The following is a 9,446-nucleotide window of genomic DNA, read 5'->3' as shown; positions in this document are numbered from 1 at the left end:
TAGGGAGGGAGGTGGGAGGGAGGGTCAGGATGGGAAACACAGGTACACCCACAGCTGATTCATGTGAATGTATGGCAAAAACCACCACAATAATGTAAAGTAATTAGCTTCCAATTAAAATAAATTAAAAAATAAAAAGGTTTAAAAAAAAAGAATTTTCCACAGTTTATTGTGATCCACACAGGCAAAGGCATAGTCAATGAAGCAGAAGTAGATGTTTTTCTGGAATTCTCATGCTTTTTCTATGATCCAACGGATGTTGGCAATTTGATCTCTGGTTCCTCGGCCTTTTCTAAACCCAGCTTGAACATCTGGGATTTCTTGGTTCCCTTACTGTTGAAGCCTAGCTTGGAGAATTTTGAGCATTACTTTGCTAGCATGTGAAATGAGTGCAATTGTGTATGTCAACTGAGACTACAGTGTCCCAAAGAGATTATTCCTTAGCTCCTGCTGCCAGGACCCCAGGACCTGCTCTGACTTCTGTCCTCTCCAAACCTGTGTTTTCTGCTTTCCCTTTAGCTCTGTGACCTACCTTCATATCCTCAATAAATATCTTTTGTGCTTAAATGAATTGGAGTTGATTTCTTTTGCTTGCAATTGAAATAATCTATCCACCACACATACCTTCAGATTATTACACTAAGATTCCAAAGTATAAAAAGAGAAGGAAATTTCAGAGTTAAGGAAGTTTTCAAAATCTAGTCCAATACTTTTGTTTTGCAGACGATCAGACCCAGAGGAGTTAAGTGACTTGACCAAAATCCTAACATCAGTTGGTAACAGTGAAGCCTACAGCCCATGCTCTGCAACAAGAGAAGCCACTGCAATGAGAAGTCCATGCATTGCAACTAGAGAGTAGCCCCTACTCGCTATAACTAGAGAAAGCCTGCATGGAGCAACAAAGAACCCAGAGCAGCCAAAACTAAATAATTTTTTAAAAAAACTACTTAACAATGAAATGTAGCCATCAAGAAACTCATCAAATTAGAGGATTAGTAATATGAAACTTTGACTAAAAAGACTAGCAATAAATACTGAATCCAGAGAACTAAACCTCTGAAGAAATAAATAAATGCAAATCAGAATGTAGGTACTATAAATCCAAACAAATTTAAAATAATAGAAGTATCAAAAATTGGGAGACAGGAAGAAATATGACAGCACCAAAACTTCTAGTCACCTTACAGGAAGTCAATCAAAACTACCCACCCAAACTTTATTTTCATCATCACTTTATTTTTTCTTAACCTTGTTGTTGTTCCGTCGTTAAGTCATGTCTGACTCTCTGGACCCCACGGACAGCAGCAGGCCAGGCTTCCCTGTCCTTCACTACCTCCTGAAGTTCGCCCAAATTCATGTCCCTCATGTCATTTCTTAACCTGAGAGTGATCTTTTAGGAATTAACATGTCTTATCATTCAGGAACAAATACTTGCTGTTCATCCATTTCAACTAAGTGCTTTTCTTCTGTTAAGTTCATAAAACCAAACCTAATGTTTTAAATTACTTTTAAAAGCATGCATAATATGATCCTATTACTACAAAACTATTGCTGTCCCCTCCCCTTATTCTTTCTCTCTCTTTAGAATATACTTACTATATGTTATATCTTCATTATTTTCAGATGGTAATAGTAGCAATAGGTAATTCTTATTATCTGTTTTCTTTATTTTTTTCCCTCGTTGTTGTGTTGTTATTGTTGTTCAGTCACTAAGTTGTGTCCAACTCTTGGCAACCCCATGCACTGCAGCATGCCAGGCTCCTCTGTCCTCCACTATCTCCTGGAGTTCGCTCAGATTCATGTCCATTGAGTCATCCAACGATCTCATCCTCTGTCACCCCTTCTCCTTTTACCTTCAGTCTTTCCCACTATCACGGTGTTTTACAATGAGTGGTCTCCTCACATCAGGTGGCCAAAGTATTGAAGCTTCAGCTTCAGCATCAGTCCTTCCAGTGAATATTTAAGGTTGATTTCCTTTAGGATGGACTGATTTGACCTCCTTGCAGTCCAAGGGACTCTCAAGAGTCTTCTCTGGCACCACAATTCGAAAGCATCAATTCTTTGGCACTCAGCCTTCTTTTTGGTCCACCTCTCACATCCATATATGACCACTGGCAAAACCATAGTGAAGTTGTTCAGTCGTGTCCGACTCTTTGTGACCCCATGGACTGTAGCCCACCAGGCTCCTCCGTCCATGGGATTCTCCAGGCAAGAATACTGGAGTGGGTTGTCATTTCCTTCTCCAGGGAATCTTCCCAACCCAGGGATCGAACCCAGGTCTCCCGCATTGCCGGCAGGTGCTTTAACCTCTGAGCCACCAGGGAAGCCCCATAGCTTTGACTATATGTACCTTTGTTGGCAAAGTGATATCTCTGCTTTTTAATATGCTATCTAGGTTTGTGATAGCTTTTCTTCCAGGGAGCAAGTGTCTTTTAATTTCATGGTTTCAGTCACCATCCGCAGTGATTTTGAAGCCCAAGAGAAGAATATCTGTCACTGCTTCCTCTGAGGCTTTTTATTTGCATGTATGTATTACATCCCTAGAAAAAGAATCCAAGGATTTTCCCTCCTGGGTGTTTTCACAGTCCGTGATGCCAGCTGAGGTTGTCAGTACAGTGACACCAAACTGATGGGAGGGGTACAGGTTATTCTGCCATTATTCTAGATCTTTGAGTTACACATCAAATCTGGGGCTGATCACTCCACAGTTACTTAGCCTGCCTGTGAGGTTCACAGCAATTTTCCCAGCCCTGTGATCATTGATGATTTCAAAATCTCCAATGTAACCATGCTTCCTCATCTCAGTTAGAAACCTGACAAAGACTTTAGAGCATGGCCTAATAATCACCTGGCATCTGCTTCTCTTTTCAGCATTGATGATACTCCTGAGAGCATCAGCCAGGACATTCATGCACACCTTTATGGCTGCATGGAAAGATAGCGGAAAGAGCATATTACCTTTACTATGCTGTGTCAAGCACTGTGTTAAGTGCTTTATATGCATCTACGTACTTGATACTTACAAGACTTCTAAAGGGTAGATACTATCATCACCCCCAGATGAGGAAACAAGCATAGAGATGCTTCCTATCATGGCACAAGTAGTAACTGGAGGAGCTAAGAGTCAAACTCAAGGCTTCAGGCTCAAAAGTTCACGCTCTTAGCCATCACCCTATATTGCTTGTCCACAAGTAGGTAGGTAGGTCATTCTTTGTTGTCCTTGTACTTTAAATTTTTAATTGATGATTATGTGTCATTTTTTTAAAATGTCATTACCTAACTATGAAAGAGCTCATACTTGGAAGACAGGATGAATACTCCAGGTATCATATAGGCCCACTGAGCGGAGCCTAAAATAGTCCCCCACACATCCTCCTCCTGACTACTCATCTAGGCGACTTCTGGGGGGTTGGTGGGGAGCAGTGTTCAGGGGATTAACTCCTTCACAAACTAACACAGGCTTTGAACAATAGGTGGTCTGAGACTTTAAAAATAACCACTGCACAAGTGTTGAATCGAAATTCAAAGCAGCATACCTGTGTTTTATTGGCTTTGGGCAGATTAGCTGGAGGAAATATGCATCCTTAAGAGATTGCCTCAGTGAGAAAAGAAAATGTGTAGTCAACAAAAGGTTGAAGAAGTCCCAGGTGTAGGCAGTCACGGGTCCAGGTTGCTATATTTCTAAACCATTTGCTGGACTGACACAGAACTGTTTCAAATGACATAACTTAACCAGTGCGATGCCGTTCAAGCAATATATGATAAGGGTGGGGGCGGTGCTCCTAGAAGGGTGGAGGAACAGCTGTTTGTGTCACCTGGGAAGGGCGCCCACATACAAACCTCATCTCTTTGACAACGATGCTAAAGTCCCCCATCACTGTCACTCACCTGCAAAACTAACGACTAAAGGGGAGAAGGAGAGGAAACGCCTCGCCCTGCCACAGAAAAACTGGGAGAGGGACAGAGCAAGTTAATAAATAAAACAAGAGCCTGAAGGGAAGAGCTGCTTTGTCAGAATATAAATATTTCCCTTCCCCTTTTATCTTTAATGTAGTGTGAGAAGCTTATTAAAGGGAAACGCATCTCTGTCCCTGGAGCCCTCGCACAAGCCTTGCGGGGAGCTGCCTGCGGAACGGGCTCGCCTAGCCCCACGCTTATAAACTTCCCTGCTGGAAGTGAGCGTACCGTGCAGAGCAATAAAGAAGGGCTGAGGGAAGAAAGGGAAGCCATTGTGGCCATTACGACCTTTATCTCGATGGGCCTGGTGTCATGTTATGTTAATCGCTGGGTGATGCTGAGAGACTGAGGATGAGGAATGCCTATCTGCTCAGAGGCTTGGCTTCAGATTCCAAGGAATGCTGGCATTGCTAGCCTTACTCCACTCCATTAAAGAGGACAATATCCAAAATTTAGACAAAGGGGAATTTGTCTCCAAGAGTAAGACAGACATAAAAGCTGACGGGGGAAGGGGCCAGGAGGTCCTGTAAGTACTCCTCCTCCAAGGAGCCCAGCAGACCTCACACCTCCAAGAAGACAGCCAGCCTGGGCAGTCTCCATGTCCAACCTTCCTGCTCCCAGAAACATCATTATTCCAACAACACGGAATTCCACCCTCCATGTATTTTTCCCAAAAGCTCTAAAAAGAGGATGGAACCTTCACAGCCTGCAAAGCAACTCAGGCTAGCCCAGGGCCTTGCTCACACAGCAGGTACCCAAGAAGCTTGAATGGCATGACTCAGGGTCTGCGCTGGTCCTGTTTATCACTCTATGTGTAGACACATACAGTGTATGTATGTATACAAACACAAGCACTTAGCATAGCACCTAGGACACACAGTTGGTGATGGAAGAATCGAACACACGCATCTGGAGGCCATGAAGATGTCTTTTTGGTTGGCTATCTTCGCTGCCTCTTCAGAGGATCTCAGTTCTGATCAAGACTGGGGTTCCACAGCGCTCTGGGACTATCACAACTTTGCTGACCATTTAGAGATATTCAGCCGTGTGATTACACAAGAAAAAACCATCCATTCATCAGGCACCATAGGCTAGCCAAAGGCGGGTGGGGGCGCAGATTGGAGACAGCTAGAAACAGCTGCCCAGAGGTGCCTCTCCTTCATTCCTCTGGACTGAGCTTGCCCAGGGGAGCTGGTCCCCACTGCTGCATACTATATACTACACCCACCCCTAGTATACACATGCATTTTTATTTCTACAATGTAATTAATGGAGGGGACAGAATATTTTTTAATCAGCATTTCTGGCTCTCTGGCCAGGGTATTCATATATCCTTTGTACTTAGCAAGGGTTTTCTGCCATTTCCAACCTACCAGGAATCACGTAATCATCCCTCCTGAGCAACCTACTCTGTATCCTGGTTCAGGCCTCTCCCCAGTACGCTGTCTTTTTTGGTCTCGTCCTCACTAATTTTGTGCGTCTGGTTCCCTTTCCCACTGAACCCCATCTAGGCTGAAATAATGACTCAGCTACAAATCAGAGGGCTCAAGTCATTGCTATTCCACTGCACTCACCACTTTCGGTCCCAATTACATCTTATGGCAATGTCTGTGTTACAGGGAAGTGTATAATTCAGGGATGATGAGCCATCCTTAGCTGGTTCCTAGGGAATTCCCTGCCCACTATTCTAAACATTGCCTAAGAGCTATTTACAATACCTGATTTCATATTCCGCCTCCTGCATAAGCCCTGTCCAGCCTCCCCTTGGCCTCAGCCACTCTGGGGGCCTGGAATCTTGAGAGGGTCTATTTCCACTGTTCCCACCAACAGGCCAGAGAAGGAGGTGTGGGGGAAGGGCGGCATGCACATATCCGAGGGGCGGCTGTGTGGGAGAGGGATTAAATTTATACTGTGAAGATCAATGGAAGCCTTGGAGAGGCAGATTTCAGTTCAATATAATGAAGGACTTTTTAACAATTAAAGCTGTCAGAAAAATGGAAGGGAACCCTTTAAGAGACCCCTCTCTCCCTGGAGTTCAGGGAGGAGTCAGATCTCTCCAGCCAGAACTGCCTGATGGCCAGCAACACACACACCTCCCATTTGTCAGTGTGTTTAAGCAATGCCTCCATTTCTAGAGCCAGACTGCCCGGATGCAAATCCTGCCCTAAAACTCACTAGCCCTATGATCTTGGGCAAGTTATTTAGCCTCTCTAAAAAATGCAGATAAAACACATTAGACTTTCTGGCAATTGTGAGGGTTTTTTGTGGGTTTTTTTTAAGGCTTATCAAAAGAGTCTTTAAACAGTAAGATAGTGTTCTAAGCCTTTGGGTTCTCAAGGCTCTTACTGGTTTATAGAAGTCGTAAAAGAGAGGCCACCATTTTTCACTAGCTACAGCATAAAACAGAGTTTTGTAATTAATTGTTATTTTACATACCTACATATGTAACACAAACCTTAGTGTTTAAACTTTCGGAAATTGTGATGAGGAAAAATTTTTAAACCAACAATTTGAACTGCAGAGGGGAAAGAAAGCTAGAAAACAAAACTTATTTATTCAACCAGTATTTATTAAGCACTCACTTCATGCAAAGCCTCTTGGGAAACACAAATATGGCTGGGACGCAAATCTGCCTGCCTGGGGCTTGCTGTATTAGCAAATAACTGCCTCTGACCCTTCCATTTGCAAAAATGGGCAGTGTTCCACCGGCTCTGTAAAATTTAAATGTTCTGTAGGGCATTTTAGATTGGTTTACACTCTAAAAGAAATGGGCGGGACAAGAATATAAAGTATGGCAAAAAACGTACCACTTAAATTGTTTCCGCATTTTCCATTTAAGTTTAGCTCTCTAAAGATTGTGATCATGTTGATAAACTATGTACATATTGCCTAGAAATGAAAAATAACTTTTTTTCCCCTTTCACTTGTACTTAGCACAGTTCTTGGTTCTGGAAGCCCTCTGCCTAAAAAGGACATGGGTAGAAATAAACATGGGATGCCCAAAATATCTTTTTTCTATGGGTTGTAGACATCCAGATTTGGAAAAGAAAACCTTCTCTTCGGTAGCTGCTGTGGTCTGCAGCACAACTTTCAAATATCCTTCTCGGCAGCTTATTAATTCACTGGAAATACTCAAAATACTCAATGGGAAACATGACTTTTCCTTGACCCTGCCATTTCGACAATATTCTCATTCTCAGTTGAGCATAGAGGATGCTGGTGGCCTTCTGAGAAACCAGAAACTTTAACCCCCATCTGCCTAGACCAAACCATCTCCTTAAAACCATTAAATAACCATAATAATTACCCTTTATTGAACATTTACAACATGCCAGACATCAAGGTCACTGCATTATCTCATATTTTCTTCATAATCCTGTGAAGCAGGTGTTAGTACTATCACCATTTTACAGATGAGGAAACTTAAACCCACAGCAGTAAGCAGATTGTCCAAAGTCACAAAATAACAAACTGCTGAACATGCATTTTTTTAAATATTTATTTTATTTACTTATTTGGCTGTGCCGGGTATTTGCTGCAGCACCTGGGATCTTTGATCTTTGTTGCTGCATGCAGAATCCTTAGTTGCAGCATGTGGGACCCAATTCCCTGACCAGGGATCGAACCTGGGCCCCCTCCATCGGAAGCGCAGAGTCTTAGCCAATGGACCACTAGGAAAGTCCCTGAACAAGGATTTAAATCTACAAAACCTCTGCTCTCAACCGTTAACTCTCAAACTGCATCTCCAAAGAAAGAGAAGTCCCCACTACAACAAATATAAGAACTTCCAGCATAATTAATGGGAAAACTACTTCATCCCTCCCCCTGGCAGAGTGAAAAATGTGATATGGCTCCTGGGGGAGGCCCAGCATCCTAATAGACCTTACAGTGTCCCAGTATCCCAAGAATGTCCTGTTCTTGTGATGTCCTCTTGGACAGCTGGCTGCAAAGCAGGTATTTAGACAGAAACACATCTTCAAGGAAGCTTCCATAAAAAACATGTGCTCACCCTGTCTGTTTGCTTTCTGGGGCTTTCTCCAGGCCAGACATACTCAGGTGCTCAGGCAGCTCACAGTCTTAGAAGCAGACTCAATTTCTTTCCTTTACTACTTTCCTTCCCACTAGTTTTTTTTTTTTTTCCTTCCAAGTGAGAACTAGGTTCAAAGTCCTGTTCTTTTATCCACCAACTGTGTGATTTTGGACTTCTCTTTATGTTGGTTGCCCCATCTATAAAATGGGCCCATTAAATAGTCGCCATCTCAAAGAGCTGTGGTGAGGACAAAGATTCAAGGAGACGGTGCCAGTTAAGGGTTTAGCGTGATGCCTGGCATGGTAAGCCCTTGATAAACGTTAGCTGTTAACAAACATAGTAACGATATGACTAACGCCAGACACTCGAGTCTGTCAGTTGGCTTTGTCTTAACCTTTCGGCTGGAATTTAAGCCGGCGTATCATCAACACTGGGTGCTAAGACACAGCAGGACCAATATGGTCCTCAGAACTAGGGCTTTAAAACTGAGTCATCTCTGGGAGCGGTGGACTAGCTTGATAAATTTTAGGCCAGGGGAAGAGGAGGAGTGAAGTTTCACAGGTAAGCCAAAGCCCCTTTTGCTAGAGTGAGAAGTCTGTCGCCTCTTTTGTTTATTTCTTCTCTAAATGTTTCCTCTCCCGCCTCCTGGGCTGTTTTCAAAACTCCTCCATTTTGGTAGCAGCTCTTCACAAGTCTGCTGGAGGCCACAGGAACGGGCCAACAGCCCTCTCCCCAGCTCAAAGAGCCAGCGGGAGCTGCCCCAAGCCCCTGCCCTGCCCCTGGGGTCCAGCTGGCTCCACAGTGGTCTCTGCACCCTCTTTCAGCACCTTCCTGACACAGACAGCTGCGGGGGCTCAGCTCAGACTGTGGCCCGTGAGCAGAGCAGGCGCGTCACCAGCATCCCATGCATCTCTCGGCACAAGCCAGCCTGAGGCCCCTCGCTTCGCCAGTCACCTGTGACCTTTCCCTCTGGAGCGCCCGCAAGTCATTTCCAATGTGAGGTGAGCATGAAGCACAGATAAATAAATAGATAGTTGATAAATAGATAGGTAAAGTCAGGTCATCATATGCAAAGTTCTTAGATTAAATCACAGGGCCCCAAGAGCCCAAAAATGTGAATTCTAGTTCTGTCGTTCTCTGAACCCTTGGACAATTCAATCCACCATCTTGGACTTCAGTTTTCTCACCTGTAAAATGAAAGAGAAAAATTACTGAACTCTGATGTCCTTTCTGAAAAATAAATCCCTCAAACCATTCTCCAGTTCAGTCTCTCCTTTTTAATCACAGGATAGGCTGGCTCCTAGCTCAGTGCCAGACTCCCCTTATAATTTTGATACAAACTCAATGTCATCACAAAAAACCAATTCATTTGTTAATCAAGATTATTAATTCCAAAGAACTAAACAGGCATTTATCTAAAGAAGACATAGAGATGGCCAACAGGCACATGAAAAGATGC

General features: G+C 43.5%; 1 protein-coding gene across 1 annotated transcript in view; it reads right to left on the bottom strand.

Annotated features, from left to right (window-relative positions):
* Positions 1 to 6,309: 6,309 nt before the first annotated feature.
* The window catches only part of LOC122698796, an 83,711-nt gene continuing 80,574 nt past the window's right edge, over positions 6,310 to 9,446 (bottom strand). The window contains exon 4 of the transcript XR_006342421.1: positions 6,310 to 9,174. The gene's annotated coding sequence lies outside the window, so the exon portion shown is untranslated. The remainder of the gene's footprint in view (positions 9,175 to 9,446) is intronic.

The sequence above is a fragment of the Cervus elaphus genome, chromosome 8 (assembly GCF_910594005.1).
Source record: "Cervus elaphus chromosome 8, mCerEla1.1, whole genome shotgun sequence".
Classification (NCBI taxonomy): domain Eukaryota; kingdom Metazoa; phylum Chordata; class Mammalia; order Artiodactyla; family Cervidae; genus Cervus; species Cervus elaphus.
This window is presented reverse-complemented; position numbering and strand designations above follow the sequence as displayed.